This window comes from Panulirus ornatus, chromosome 3, assembly GCF_036320965.1.
Source record: "Panulirus ornatus isolate Po-2019 chromosome 3, ASM3632096v1, whole genome shotgun sequence".
Classification (NCBI taxonomy): Eukaryota; Metazoa; Arthropoda; class Malacostraca; order Decapoda; family Palinuridae; genus Panulirus; species Panulirus ornatus.
Window position 1 is genome coordinate 16,775,740 of NC_092226.1, and position 16,445 is coordinate 16,792,184.

Sequence of the window (16,445 nt, forward strand, 5' to 3'; positions counted from 1 at the left end):
CCAGGGTCGTGCCAGTACCAGGATAGTGCCAGTACCAGGGTAGTGCCAGTAGCAGGGTAGTGCCAGTACCAGGGTAGTGCCAATAACAGGGTAGTGCCAGTACCAGGATAGTGCCAGTACCAGGGTGGTGCCAGTACCAGGGTAGTGCCAGTACCAGGGTAGTGCCAGTACCAGGGTAGTGCCAGTACCAGGATAGTGCCAGTACCAGGGTAGTGCCAGTACCAGGATAGTGCCAGTACCAGGATAGTGCCAGTACCAGGGTAGTGCCAGTACCAGGATAGTGCCAGTACCAGGGTAGTGCCAGTACCAGGGTAGTGCCAGTACCAGGATAGTGCCAGTACCAGGGTAGTGCCAGTACCAGGGTAGTGCCAGTACCAGGATAGTGCCGGTACCAGGGTAGTGCCAGTACCAGGGTAGTGCCAATAACAGGGTAGTACCAGTACCAGGATAGTGCCAGTACCAGGGTAGTGCCATTACCAGGGTAGTGCCAGTACCAGGGTAGTGCCAGTACCAGGATAGTGCCGGTACCAGGGTAGTGCCAGTACCAGGATAGTGCCAGTACCAGGGTAGTGCCAGTACCAGGGTAGTGCCAGTACCAGGGTCGTGCCAGTACCAGGATAGTGCCGGTACCAGGGTAGTGCCAGTACCAGGGTAGTGCCAGTACCAGGATAGTGCCGGTACCAGGGTAGTGCCAGTACCAGGGTAGTGCCAATAACAGGGTAGTGCCAGTACCAGGATAGTGCCAGTACCAGGGTAGTGCCAGTACCAGGGTAGTGCCAGTACCAGGATAGTGCCGGTACCAGGGTAGTGCCAGTACCAGGATAGTGCCAATAACAGGGTAGTACCAGTATCAGGGTAGTGCCAGTACCAGGGTAGTGGCAGTACCAGGGTAGTGCCAGTACCAGGATAGTGCCGGTACCAGGGTAGTGCCAGTACCAGGATAGTGCCAGTACCAGGGTAGTGCCAGTACCAGGGTAGTGCCAGTACCAGGGTCGTGCCAGTACCAGGATAGTGCCGGTACCAGGGTAGTGCCAGTACAAGGGTAGTGCCAGTACCAGGATAGTGCCGGTACCAGGATAGTGCCAGTACCAGGGTAGTGCCAATAACAGGGTAGTGCCAGTACCAGGATAGTGCCAGTACCAGGGTAGTGCCAGTACCAGGGTAGTGCCAGTACCAGGATAGTGCCGGTACCAGGGTAGTGCCAGTACCAGGATAGTGCCAATAACAGGGTAGTACCAGTATCAGGGTAGTGCCAGTACCAGGGTAGTGCCAGTACCAGGATAGTGCCATTACCAGGGTAGTGCCAGTACCAGGGTAGTGCCAGTACCAGGGTAGTGCCAGTACCAGGATAGTGCCAGTACCAGGGTAGTGCCAATACCAGGGTAGTGCCAGTACCAGGGTAGTGCCAGTACCAGGGTAGTGCCAATACCAGGGTAGTGCCAGTACCAGGGTAGTGCCAGTACCAGGGTAGTGCCAGTACCAGGGTAGTGCCAGTACCAGGACAGTGCTAGTACCAGGGTAGTGCCAGTACCAGGATAGTGCCAGTACCAGGGTAGTGCCAGTACCAGGGTAGTGTCAGTACCAGGGTCGTGCCAGTACCAGGATAGTGCCAGTACCAGGGTAAATACCAGTACAGGGCACTACCAGGATATTGCCACTACCAGGGTAGTGCCAGTGCTATAGTAGTGTCATTACCAGGGTAGTGCCAATACCAGGATAGTGCCACTATCAGGGTAGTGCCAGTACAGGACACTACTAGGATAGTGCCAGTACCCGGGTAGTGCCAATGCTATACTAGTGTTAGCACGAGGGTAGTACCAATACCAGGAAAGTACCAGGGTAGAGCCAATACTAGGACAGTACCAGGGTAGGGCCGGTATCATGGTAGGGCCAGTGCCAGGGTAGTGCCAGTACCAGGGTTGAGCCAGAACTAGGCCAGTACCAGGCGAGGGTGGGGCAAGTACCAAGGTAGGGTCGGTATCAGGGTAGAGTCAGTTTTAGGGTGGGGCTAGTGCCAGGGTAGTGTCAGTTCAAGGGGAATGACAGTACCAGGGTAGAGTCCGCACTAGGGTAGGGCCAGTGCCAGGGTAGTGTCGGTGCCTGGACAGTGCCGGTGGGCTCCAGGGTACCTGGGCAGTGCCGGTGGGCGCCAGGGTGCCTGGGCAGTGCCGATGGGCGCCAGGGTGCCTGGGCAGTGTCGGTGGGCGCCAGGGTGCCTGGGCAGTGCCGGTGGGCGCCAGGGTGCCTGGGCAGTGCCGGTGGGCGCCAGGGTGCCTGGGCAGTGCCGGTGGGCGCCAGGGTGCCTGGGCAGTGCCGGTGGGCGTCAGGGTGCCTGGGCAGTGCCGGTGGGCGCCAGGGTGCCTGGGCAGTGCCGGTGGGGGCCAGGGTGCCTGGGCAGTGCCGGTGGGCGCCAGGGTGCCTGGGCAGTGCCGGTGGGCGCCAGGGTGCCTGGGCAGTGCCGGTGGGCGCCAGGGTGCCTGGGCAGTGCCGGTGGGCGCTAGTGTGCCTGGGCAGTGCCGGTGGGCGCCGGTGTGCCTGGGCAGTGCCGGTGGGGGCCAGGGTGCCTGGGCAGTGCCGGTGGGCGCCAGGGTGCCTGGGCAGTGCCGGTGGGCGCCAGGGTGCCTGGGCAGTGTCGGGGGGGCCAGGGTGCCTGGGCAGTGTCGGTGGGCGCCAGGGTGCCTGGGCAGTGCCGGTGGGCACCAGGGTGCCTGGGCAGTGCCGGTGGGCGCCAGGGTGCCTGGGCAGTGCCGGTGGGCGCCAGGGTGCCTGGGCAGTGCCGGTGGGCGCCAGGGTGCCTGGGCAGTGCCGGTGGGCGCCAGGGTGCCTGGGCAGTGCCGGTGGGCGCCAGGGTGCCTGGGCAGTGCCGGTGGGCGCCAGGGTGCCTGTAGAGTGACTGGGCATTGCTAGGGAGAGGCGGCATGCCAGAGTAATGGCCGCGGGTCATCACCTCACATTCACCAATAAAGTCTCTATAGCTCTCAATTGTTGGGTCATATTTATAGTACTGCCCCCTGAGGGAGGGCACGGGTACTGCCTTCACTCTGTGTGTGTGTGTGTGTGTGTGTGTGTGTGTGTCTGTGTGTCTGTGTGTGTGTGTGTGTGTGTGTCTGTGTGTGTGTGGTGTACAAAGGGATACATAGAGCAGCAAAGTACTGGGTCTTTTCGAAGTTGTGTGTGTGTGATGACGGACGTGATGTGAAGCAGATCAGACCATCGTGGCGAGGGTTTAAAAAGCAAACAGATGAGTTAAAGACAAACACCGCAGTGCAGAATGTTACTTGAGACAAATGATGTCACTTGTGGATGTGAAGGAAAATACTCGTCGTGTCTGTACTTTTTTTTTTTTTTTACTTATGTTAGCTGAGACGGCACGGGCAGCTGAGGTCGTAATGAAGGCCATCCCACTAACGCTATATATATATATATATATATATATATATATATATATATATATATATATATATATATATATATATATATATATTATCCCTGGCGATAGGGGAGAAAGAATACTTCCCACGTATTCCCTGCGTGTCGTAGAAGGCGACTAAAAGGGGAGGGAGCGGGGGGCTGGAAATCCTCCCCTCTCATTATTTTTTTTTCTTCCAAAAGAAGGAACAGAGAAGGGGGCCAGGTGAGGATATCCCTTAAAGGCCCAGTCCTCTGTTCTTAACGCTACCACGCTACCGCGGGAAATGGCGAATAGTTTGAAAAAAAAAAAAAAAAAAAATATATATATATATATATATATATATATATATATATATATATATATATATATATATATATATATATATATATATATATATATATATAGTCTAACTTGAATGAACTACCCATCTTATCGACCACTCCTTGGTGTAGATGAACAGCTGGGTTGACTGTGGACCGACTGCCGCTACCAGGATTCGAGCCTATGCGCCCGACCTCGGGCGGCCCCGTGAATGCGTCACGGTCAGGAAGGCTAACCACCACACCACGGAGGTTGTGTCTGTCGTGCTGCTTTCCACTCTCGTGCCTTACAGATAACCCCTGTATGTCAACAAGTTCCCCTGCACAGAAGGTGCTTCACCCAATTCGAGATAAAACGATTGTCGACGTGTCCTTGTAGTCGTCACTACGAGTGGGGAAAAAAATATATAACAAAAAAAATTCGACCTTAAATGAGACTACTTTGCTGAATGGATTTGAGTCATCAAGTTAGCTCTCTCATAGGATTTGATTCGCAGGTCGGGAAATGATCATGGTAGCTCGACGCTGTACTTCCATCATTTATTATTATTATTATTATTTCTTCCAAGCAACTTGACGATAACTGAGAATTGTAGAGTTAGGATTTGTTTCTTACGTTCGAATCCCCTGCCTGTGTATATCATTACCATATATATATATATATATATATATATATATATATATATATATATATATATATATATATATATATGTGTGTGTGTGTGTGTGTGTGTGTGTGTGTGTGTGTGTGTGTGTATTAACGTGCTCTTCCTTACAAGTGGTGACACCAGCAGCAGCAACACACCGTCTACAAAGGACGTATCATCCATGGGGGAAGATAAAAAGAAAAAACAGAGCACTGTAGAGGACTTTTTCACATCAGGGAAGTCCACCTTATCCTGCTTCCGCGTGTGGCGCATCCTCGAAGCTGCAGGAACCTTAACAGGGTTACGGCAGCGCCTACCACTTTCCCCAGTTCCGGGTCCGCCATGGGTCGGGTGGTGGTGCCCCAACTGATCGCCCATTTACCACTTCATTTCGTGCTGACGAACCAAAATCTGACAACGAGACGTATTTCAGGCCGCTGGTATTAAATAGTAACACAACAACAGCGTCGTGTGTTTACAAGTTGACAGACATGTAACTGAACACCTCGTTAAAGCTACTGAATACGTTCATTAAACCCTACGGACGAAAAGTGAAGAGCTCAGCTGCTGTAGACAGTGTCGTAATGCACCGTGACTTTCTTCACGTTATACCGACCACTAGATAGATGCAGAACATTCCATACGCTAGATTCTTCAGGACCTCGGCGCCTTAACCCTCACAGCTTTTGAAAGGATTTTTCGCAATGCTGTCTACTGAGGTGGACACGCAAAGCCGACGATGAATTTTTTTCAGCTCTTGAGAAATATTCTGCTGATGAAACTCATTGGTTTTTCAAGAGCAGCATGTAAAGCATAACGTAAATTACCGGTCATATTATTATTATTATTATTATTATTATTATTATTATTATTATTGTTGTTGTTATATTATCTTTCATTATCATTATTGTTAATATTATTATCATTATTATCATTATCATTATATTATCGTTGTTATTATCATTGTTATTATTATTATTATTATTATTATTATTATTATTATCATTATTTTAATTTTCCAAAAGAAGGAACAGAGGGGGCCAGGTGAGGATATTCCAAAAAAGGCCCAGTCCTCTGTTCTTAACGCTACCTCGCTAACGCGGGAAATGGCAAATAGTTTAAAAGAAGAAAGAAAAATTATCATTATTATTATTGAAAGGCTTGATCAAAGGAAAGCATCATTACTTATAATTTTGATGTATAGTATTTTTTTGGGGGGGGGCTACGTATTAAGAGGGAATCGCTTTCCCCTTTCCTCATCGTCCGTCCGTCCGTCCGTCCGTCCGTAAAGGTATAACCGTCAACAGATCATTGGTTTTATCTTCATTACCAAAAATCAGGTAATCCAGTACAGTTGTTCGCCATGATATAATGAACGGAAGGATAGAAAACTCGTAACTTTATGCTTTAAGTTTTTTGTTTATAAAAGTTTCATAAAAGGTTGAACTTCACCAGTCTTGTAAAGTACCAGAATATACACAAACTTTGACCATGAAACTTTATACACTTATTCCCCAAGCATCAACCTGTGGATAGACTCATAAACTCCAGTTTAAAGTTAAACTACGTATATTAAGGCGAAACCTAAGTACCATAGCGTAACCTCGTAGTTCGTTAGTTGGGCTACACGCAGCCTATCGAAAACCATCATCACGTAAGACCATTAATGTCAGGTTGTAATCACTGAACGAGGACTCTTCCAACACCTTCAAGTGTTTCAGGTACTTCTCATGACACAAGTTGTCACTGTGTGTGTGTGTGTGTGTGTGTATATATGGGTCACCCTTCAAGCTAGACCATAAAGAGTGGAAGGAGTTCAAGCGGTTGCCATATATCGCCAGCAGAGCTCCGAGCCTATCCCACTTTCCTAACTAGAACTACGCGTCCATTAAAAGCACGTGTGTATAGTTATTTTTTTTGCTGTGTTCATCTTCATGTTGGTGATTTATCTCTGAAACATCCTTGAAGATCCCAGTCCTTTCAAGCGATAACAATGCGCCCATATCATTGGAATCAGATCTCTTTGAGTAACGTGAGAGTGAACATCTTTGTTATCAATGCAATAGTTAAGAGGAGGAGGATTCATGTCTCTGTGTGGCAACACTGGTGCTGTCAGCCTGGCGATCATAGGGACCAGATGGGACAGAGGGCATGCTGCCTGGACATTAGATGCCTTTAAGTCTCGTTAATACCGGTAAGTTATGCGCCGCCTGGCCTCGTACTTGACTGAGGGAGCCATTACACACCAGAGCCTCCTCTGTGCAGAGTGAGTTGTTGAGTGGACGGGGGTGGGGATTGAGGACGTCAGCAAGAGCGAGCGAGTGGATGATATACCTACCTGCCTGCCTAGGCCCCCTTGCGTCTTCTGCACCTCCACCTAGTCCCCCACGGCTGAGGATATCTTTTTTTCTCATCTCCTCTCAGCATGCGAGAGAGGTAGCCGGCGACACCGCTGACACACAGTAGCGTTCTTAACCAGGAGGAGGATTTCGAAAGCGTCGTCACAATGTGGTCGACCAGGGGATACGTGATCGACCCATGGCGTCGACTGTATGTCTGGTGATACTTGGCGTGAACAGACGCGAGTCATGGAGTTACATCATTCAAATGAGTGAACGAAGAAAGAGACTTAAGGCGTAATACTTTCTTGTGACTTAATGCCAAGTCGGCAGTGGCCAGAAGCAGTGCAGAAAAAGGGGCGTACAAGATGCTTGGATTGGTAGGTAGAGCTCTTGAATCGTTAAGATGTCTGGGGATATCATCCACATTCTGTTCTTTTAATATTCAGTGAAATGTCCCCCATCTTGAACGCTGTTCTCAGTTTAGGTCACCCTACTTGAGAAAAGACATTGGCAAAATGGACAGAAGACAGCGTCGAACTTCCAGGATGATTCCAGAACTCAGAACCATATCCTACGAGAGTCGACTTCAATCTAACTTTTAAAAAAAAGAGAGAGAAGGTTAAAAGGCGATCTCATATCAAAGGCTTCGATAATCTCGATCAATCAAGTTACTTAAAGTTGGGTTCGTTTGACATCACTCGTAGTAATGGATACAAACTCGTAGGCAAACGTTTTACCTCGAATGACGTGAGGTGCCTCTTCTTTAACGAGATCGTTAACATATGGAATGATTCATCAGAGTGGCCGAAAGCAGTGCGAAGACGCGTTTAAGATTAGAACCTGAACAAATATCGCTTCTTCAAGTTCACGACTGACTTTATTTACGCCTTCCTAGTTTCATGTAAGGACTGGAGGGGTTTTTACTCTTCGAAATATCTGTATGTCTTTCTACTTTTTCTCTACTGCCAATCTGTACGTTTCTCACGTCTTCCAGTATCTGTAGCAGCCTTAATTAAAAGGACACATTGGTCAGGTGTTGTCTGTATTCCATTGCAAATTGATGCGGTTCTCCTCGCTCCCTTACCTTGTCATCATCCCCAAGCATGTTCAGGTGGGAGTCCAGTACTTTTGGCACGGGATTTACTTGGATCAAGAGGAGCAACGGCTCAGGGCACAACCCTGCTGCACGTCGCCGGTGAGCTCGGCCCACTTTTCAGGAAGCACCCCTGACATGCGTCGTTTGTTTACCTCCGCTAAGATAAGCTTCTATCCATCGCAGTAGTTCCCCTCCCCCACCCCACCCACCCCCCACCCCCCTCCCCAAGCTCTTACCTGAATATCCAGTGTCTTTACCTGCGACTTATATGACGGCGTCAAATCAAATCTGGCATACCAGATACAGACAGTCCACCCAGCGTTTACATTTGTCTGTAACAGAGCTCACTCTCTCGTAGATCATCTATATGTCGTTACGCGTGTTTTACTTCGCCTGAAATCATGTTGTCTCTTCTTCTTCCTTTGGTTCCTGACCACCTGCTCCGGTACCTTACACACCACACCCGTCATGGAGACTGGCTCGTCAGAGATTCTTCCCGGCCTCCGTTCTTATAGAGAGAGGTGAAGTTTGTCCCCCTCCACTCCTTTGGCACTTCACCTCCCGCCAGCGACATCACAGACATATCTCGTAGTTTGTCAGTGTGTATGCGTCCACATCTTCGGCACGTGTGGGAAGACTTCAGCACGACCATAATCCTCATCATGGGTCAAGATCCTCTTAGTATTCTGTTCAAGTCCTCTCTAGAAGTTTCATTGTTTTGCAAGACCTTCCCACTCCGTCATCTCGCTGTTGCCGGGGGGGCCACCGTGTCGTGAGAACACACACAGGCAACTTGTTATTCAGTTCCTGCCTGGTGGTGTCCTCTGCGACTCCCTCCCTCTGCATCCCTAAAGCTCGATCAGCTGACCTTGAAATGTCCTTAGATTAATCTGATTTACAATTTGCTTCTGTTGGATTATTGGAAGAGTTTTTGACTTTCCCTTATCTTGTTGACTATATATATATATATATATATATATATATATATATATATATATATATATATATATATATATATATATATATATATATATATATATGTGTGTGTGTGTGTGTGTGTGTGTGTGTGTGTGTGTGTGTGTGTGTGTGTGTGTGTGTGTGTTTTATTTGATATACTTGGTCGCTGTCTCCCGCGTTAGCGAGGTAGCGCAAAGAAACGGACGAATTGATAGCCCTACCCAACCACATACACATGCATATACATAAACGCCCGCACATGCATATATATATATATATATATATATATATATATATATATATATATATATATATATATATATATATATATATATATATGCTTTCCGAGATAATGTTCTCGCCTTCCACACATTCTTCATCGCTCCCAGAACTTTCGCCACCTCCCCCACCCTGTGACTCACTTCCGCTTCCATGCTTCCATCCGCTGCCAGATCCACTCCCAGATGCTATATGGTTGCGAGGCGTAGGCTATAGATAGGGTGGTGCGGAAAAGGGTGGATGTGTTGGAAATGAGATGTTTAAGGACAGTATGTGGTGTGAGGTGGTTTGATTGAGTAAGTAATGAAAGGGGAAGAGGGATGTGTGGTAATAAAAAGAGTGTGGTTGAGAGAGCAGGAGAGGGTGTATTGAATGAGTGAGGAAAGATTGACAAAGAGGATATGTGTCAGATGTGGAGGGAACGAGGAGAAGTGGAAGACCAAATTGGATGTGGAAGAATGGAGTGAAAAAGATTTTGAGCGATTGGGGCCTGAACATGCAGGAGGATGAAAGGCGTGCAAGGAATAGAGTGAATTGGAACGATGTGGTATACCGGGGTCGACGTGCTTTCAATGGATTGAACTAAGGCATGTGAAACGTCTGGGGTAAACCATGGAAAGTTTTGTAGGGCCTGGATGTGAAAAGGGAGCTGTGGTTTCGGTGCATTATACATGATAGCTAGAGACTGAGTGTGAACGAATGGGGCCTTGTTGTCTTTTCCTAGCGCAACCTCGCGTGCGTGCGGGGGGAGGGGGATGTCATTTCATGTGTGGTGAGGTGGCGACGGTAATGAATAAAGGCAGCAAGTATGAATTATGTACATGTGTATATATGTATATGTCTATGTATATATATAAATACGTTAAAACGTATTGGTATGTATATGTGGTTATATATTTCTATGAGATCACGGGGAAAATGAAACACGATAAGTTCCCAAGTGCACTTACGTGTAATAATCACATCATTAGGGGAGATGCAAGAAAGAAATATGTTAGTTGATATACAACGAAGAGACGTAGCTAGGACGCCATTTGGTATATATATATATATATATATATATATATATATATATATATATATATATATGTATATATATGTATATATATACATATGTATACATATGTATATATATACATATGTATGTATGTATATAAGCTTCTCAGTTCCTCTTTTCCTGCTGTATTACATTCCTTCTCACACCGTACAGTCGGTGGTTGGCTGGAGGGTCGCATATCCTTCGTCACAACACATCGCGAAGATTCATCGCTTTATTACGTTTGTAACAGACCCACTAGTCCCTATTCCTCAACGTATTAAAGGCTAAAGGTAACCATGTGTGTGTGTGTGTGTGTGTGTGTGTGTGTGTGTATGTAACATATACATCCAATCACTTGTAAAAGGTCAACATGTATTCATTCAAACGTTTATATATATATATATATATATATATATATATATATATATATATATATATATATATATATATATATATATATATATATTTATTGCAAGATATCACAGTGGTGCGCGTGATATAGTATGTGCATCGAAGGGTGAACAGGTGGGTCTGGTTAGCGGGGTGGTGTGTGTGTGTGTGTGTGTGTGTGTGGGGTGGGCGGGGGGTGCACCCACCATATGTGCCAACTGCTGACCTTGGCGACACTGCCAACCACTGTTCTGGCAACAGTTATTAGAACGTCTTGCTGCGTGACGTAATGGGCATGCCTATTCTTGCACGATGTTCCTTGACGTATCGTATACGTCTAGTGGGTGTTAAAGGCCTCGTCCTGCTCTGGTTGGTGTGGATGAGTGTGTGTCGGGTGGTGGTGTAGCCGACGTAAGGTCAGATCTGCGACGTTGGTCGGTTGTCAGTCGTCCGCAGAGGACGGGAGTCGCACGGCCAAACTTGCGACGCAGTTATGTTCAGTGATCGTCCCCAGGGGGAGTCACGGGAGTAGGGTGAGGTGGTTCCCCAGTTGACGTAGGTGACCCCTGGATGATGATGTGGCTGGTGGAGGAGTGTGGAGGGCGGCTGGCTGATGAAGGCGGAAGATCTACCTGAACGATGCACAGGAGTGGGACGAGCTAAGGTGGACGCTTTCGTGATGCAGCGGACAACGGTAGACTAAGCCGGGCGCTTCCATAACTGGTTTGTCGCAGGTTATGTGCGTTGGCTGTGAAGGGCGAGGTACAGCACTACACAGCCGGAGCAGTACAGCAACGGAAGAGTCCGGTCAGCAGCCATAGCCAGCAGAAGCATCATGAGCGGCAGCAGTAGCATCGGTGGGTGGAGGTCAGTGGCGGGCATGGCGGCGGGAGGCGGTTGCTGCTGCCTCAAGCCTCAAGGTCAGCGGTGGAGCCTCGCCAGTCTTGGGTCTGCCTTCTTGGCGCGCGCACGCCCACCCCGCTCCACCGCGCATTCGTAATAACACTCGTCCGATCCCTCGTGTAGTGTCACTCTTTGACCCAGGAGTGACGCGTGACGCGGCTTCCGTAACTCCGTGTTGTGCCCGCTGGTAACAGAAAAAAATAGCAAGCCAGTAACGATGGCTTGTAACACTAGTGTAGGAGAATGACCGCTGAAGTGGCTGAGGCAACAGTGTGAGATAAGCTTGTGTCAAATCGTAGACATGGTCACAGGAAGTAAGTGGACGACACGGGAACCCCAGGGGTGCACGTGGCACCACCTGTGGCTCGTGGGGTTGGAGTGAGGTGAGGGGGAACGTTACAGGAACGCCAGATCATGTGAGTGACAAGGGTCTTGCTTCAGGAAGACACGTAACTTAACACCTTGTTGGCAGTGTTGACGTCACGCCCATACCTAGGTGGGGTTGCTGCTGGTGTGGACGACTGGTGAGGTGTGCTGGTGGGGACGACTGGTGTGGACGATTAGTGTGGTGCTGTTGATGTGGACGACTGGTGAAATGGTGCTGGTGTGGACGACTGGGTGAGGTGCTGCTGGTGTGGACGATTAGTGTGGTGCTGTTAGTGTGGACGACTGGTTAGGTGCTGCTGGTGGGGACGATTGGTGAGGTGCTGCTGGTGTGGACGACTGGTGAGGTGCTGGTGGTGTGGACGACTGGTGAGGTGCTGCTGGTGTGGACGACTGGTGTGGTGCTGCTGGTGTGAACGACCGGTGAGGTGCTGCTGGTGTGGACGACTGGTGAGGTGCTGCTGGTGTGGACGACTGGTGAGGTGCTGCTGGTGTGGACAACTGGTGAGGTGCTGGTGGTGTGGGCGACTGGTGAGGTGCTGCTGGTGTGGACAGCTGGTGTAGACAGCTGGTGAGGTAGTAATGACAGTTTGTAAGCTAACCGAGTCTGTGGCGTGTTTCTTGTGATGATGTCATTTATGCTTTTAATTGCCGTTGGACCGGGTTGTACATACACTGCTGTTGTACATGTACGCAGTGCTCGACTGTACACTGTAGATGTGTGGATTTGGGTCGTGTACCGGCAGGGGAATCACCCTACAGATGTTAAACCAGTAAATCTGCTCCTTTATGTGTTTACCAAATGTTACTACGTCTGGTGACTGACGAGGGGAGAGAGAGAGAGAGAGAGAGATCTTTTTGACAGGAGGAACCCCACAGTGTTGTGACGAATGACCCCACATTCACTCCTAATGTCACTGGTGATGACATACCCCAGCCACGAGCAGTATGATACTCTCACCCGTCCGTGTGAGGGTCCTACGCCACAGTGAAGACCCCGGGCGTCACAAAAAAAAAAAACATCGACTCCTCCAGCAAGGGCGGATGCTTCCTGGTTGAGTCAGCGTGTGGGCGTGGACAAGGTCGACTGGGATGTTTCAGGAGTCCTCTACCCCCAAGACGTTCTGTTACATTGCCTCTGTTAGGTGGGGTAGGTAAGACCCAAGTTCCCTAGAGCAGATGAACCGAGTTCCTTGTGGACGAGAACCGCTGGGGAGCATATCTGGTGGGTGGGTGGGTAGGAACCGCTAGGGAGCATCATCCTTCGTAGGTATGACCCATGGGGAGCATATCTAGTGGGTAGTAGAGAGCATACTTGATTATTTGGAACCATTAAGGGAGCATGGCTGGTGGGTTGGAACCACTGAGGGAGCATGGCTGGTGGGTTGGAACCACTGAGGGAGCATGGCTGGTGGGTTGGAACCACTGAGGGAGCATGGCTGGTGGGTTGGAACCACTGAGGGAGCAGACCGGGTGGGTAGGAACCACTGGGGAGCATACCTACCCTGTAGGACCCACTGGGGCTTAATGTGTGACTCTCCGTACGAGTTTCGGGGGAGCGTGTGAGCACCAGGACACCGTCAGCCGTGTCATCCCTCCACAGGTATCTTATGCATTCCCTGCCCGGTCTTTGGGGGACATGGCTTTATCTTCCTCCACACGTGAGTGCTGGTGGACCAGCACAACATACGTTAAGTCTGCGTTGACTCTGCTGCTGGATGATGCAAGCGTGCTTGGACCTCGTCACGAAGGATTCTGCCCTCGACGAAAGGACGTACAACATTGTGAGAGCGTACGTGGCCTTAAACATTTTTTTTTTCCATAGGTGGAAGTAGCTTGACGATGACTGCCTGAATAGCCCTCGCAGTTGTTAGGTCTGGAAGCCCAGGCCGCCGAGTGCCCGACCGTCCTGGAAAAAGAGTTCATTTTGGAAGTCCATCAGATGCGTCAGAATTCTTCACGACCCTGATCAGTGTCGGTGACCCTAGCTTGTGGGAATTACCCAGATTCTAACGAGCGCTACAACTTCCTAAAGTTCTTGAACCATCCGTGGGAGGGAGGTAGCCATGTCGGTGATCGTCAAGAACTGTCCGCCACACTCCGTAGCGAGCAAAAACCCCAGCGACTAATATACTTAATAGAGTCTCAAGTTAAAACAGTGACAGTGAGGAAGTAAGAGTCTTCAAGAACGTTCAGTCTTACGTAGAATTCTCTTGCAGTATCTTCAAACGGGGACAATGTCGGTCGCTCGGGTAGTTAAGCCAGCCTCAGGTGTAGTATAACGAGGTGTATTGTATGCTGAGTGACCGTCGATACCAGACATACATCATCACATCAGCACCATGTTGATATCCGGGAGCATCACTGCGCGTGACCATGAATATATAAAAGTTCGTGTCATTTAGCCAGAACCAATATGGACCAAGGTTACCTCCCTTAGGTACTGCACCTCAGTCATGCTGTGATATAAGAGGGCGCCTCTCAACCCCGTTCATCATTCACAAGCAAAAACCTAATTGGCTTTTGCTCGGACCTCGAGTAATAGATTACAGTTGACGTTGAGAATCGTGGGAGATGAGAATGGAAGGTCAGATAGACGTGGGGAGGGGGAGTGGAAGAGATAGGGAGAGATAAGCTGATGTGAAGGTCACACGTATAGAATGATACATTATCATCGTGAGGACACGGAAGAGCAACATGCAGTAAGGAAAATATAAGTTGTGAGTGTACTTTATTGCCGTGGTTATTCGTCCTCTACTCCACTCCTCCTGTAGCTCTCACCTGCGTAGGTAGACCGTCGTAAATACTGGCACTGTTCATATCGTTCAAACTCGCACTGTCATCACGTCGCCCACCTCGATGTCCATTGGGATTCCCCAACCAGCATCTTGTTTACAGTTCGCCTCAGCGCGTGGTGACGACCATCAGGTTGGTCGTCAGTGACCGGGAACGCTGTCACTATCATCGCCAGACATGGCCCTGGCTGTCAGAATTGTAATTGCTGGTCATTACCGTCTCACTTTGCGTTAATAGCCTCGACATCAGCGCTGACCGCTATCACCATCTCTGTAATGACAGGGTGTCGGCCTGGGCCGCCGCGAGTGTGGTGTCAGCTCTGCTTGGGACGCCATGAGTGTGGTGTCAGCTCTGGCGGGATAAGTGTGGTGTCAACTCTGGCAGTCTCATAAGTATAGTGCCTCCTCTGGGACACCATAAGTGTGGTGTTATCTCTGGGACGACACCATAAGTGTGGTGTTAACTCTAAGACGACACCATAAGTGTGGTGTTCACTCCGGTGCACCTTAAGTGTGATATGAGCCCTGGGATGGCATAAGTGTGGTGATGGAAAAAAGCAAGGAGGCGTCATACATGATAATTACCCAGCGCTGCTCTTTAAACAATGTTTGCACGTCTTCCCATTTTCGTCAAGGTTTTGTGTGTATGTGTTTGGTAAGGGTAAGGGAGGGAGGGGAGTGTGGGTGTGTGTGTGTGTGTACACATGACTATCGTCCTAGAGATAACCCTTATCAGTGAGCTGTCACACACACCGGGTGTTTGATAAGCCATCATTGCACCGACTCCCTGCGACCGACGCGAACAACACAAACACCACCCAGCCTCGGGTTCGCAAGTGAGAATGTTTAAGACTTACTCATCAGCAGTTATGATGAATCTTCAAGGATTCCGGTCTGAAAAAAAAAAGAAAGGAACTGACTTACGAGAGGTTAAGCCACCAGATGTTCAGCTTAGATAATCTGACATATTAAAAGGAGGCTGACTCTCACACACAAACCTCAAAGCTCATCAGTATCTGATCTGCCGTGTCTCTCTTGAGTTTTTCGATCCGTTGATTCACGACCCGACCCCGACTTGACCCCAACTCATGAAACGCTGACGTCTTTTAAGATATTCGAATCACTGTAATCCGACTTCCTGAATATTGATATCCACAAGTCTGAGTTAGGGTTCGAGATTTCCTAAGCCTAATTGTAGCGAGCCTGATTCTCTTTAAGTGTGACTCTTGATAAACCCGACGCTTGCAGACCTGAATGTGACAAGCCTGAATTCAGCAGGCTGGGCTCAGCAAGCCTAGCAGCCGACCCGGCCCTAGCTTCACACGGATCTGAGCCCATTTCTCACCAGCATGGCATTCTGAACCAGTCCCTCCTAACGAACCACACTCTCCGAATCTGCTTCGCTGAATTTCACTTGCAGAACCTGTCCCTTCCCCGAACCAGATTTTTCAGTAATGATTACCACAGATGGGTGTTGTTTCCCCGGCCTTCCTGCTTCAGAAGGTCACGAGTGACCAGAGGCTGAACAAAGAAGGCACTAGTCGCCCAGCGCCGCCGGCAGGAGAAGCGGTGTCTGTTGGGGACGGGGGAAGGGGAGTCGTCCTCATTGATTCGAACCGCTTCGTTGGTTTGCGAAGCTTATTACTTAACGAACCACACACTATCGCGCTTGCTACCCTCTGTGTATGGATGGGTTCTGGGCTGGTATGGAGTAGGATATGCGTTAGAACGACCTGGCTTACAGTTTTGGCTCCTTCAGTCCATAGATTGTTAACGGAGAGAAAGAACAAGTTCTTAGTTCATATTCAGTTTGAATTGATTACACTGGGAATAAGAACTTTTGTTATAGAAGCGAAAGTTTTACAATACATTCTCTTGTTT

General features: G+C 48.9%; 1 protein-coding gene across 8 annotated transcripts in view; it reads left to right on the forward strand.

The window, feature by feature from the left end:
- Positions 1-16,445, forward strand: part of LOC139760814 (probable 3',5'-cyclic phosphodiesterase pde-5) — a 459,357-nt gene that overhangs the window by 151,061 nt on the left and 291,851 nt on the right. Inside the window, exon 1 of one of the 8 annotated variants that reach the window (XM_071684501.1) lies at positions 11,363-11,402. The exons of 6 other annotated variants lie outside the window; for them this stretch is intronic. The gene's annotated coding sequence lies outside the window, so the exon portion shown is untranslated. Of the gene's footprint in view, positions 1-11,362; positions 11,479-16,445 lie in introns of those variants that run through there. One more of the 8 variants, XM_071684491.1, reaches the window with a different exon arrangement.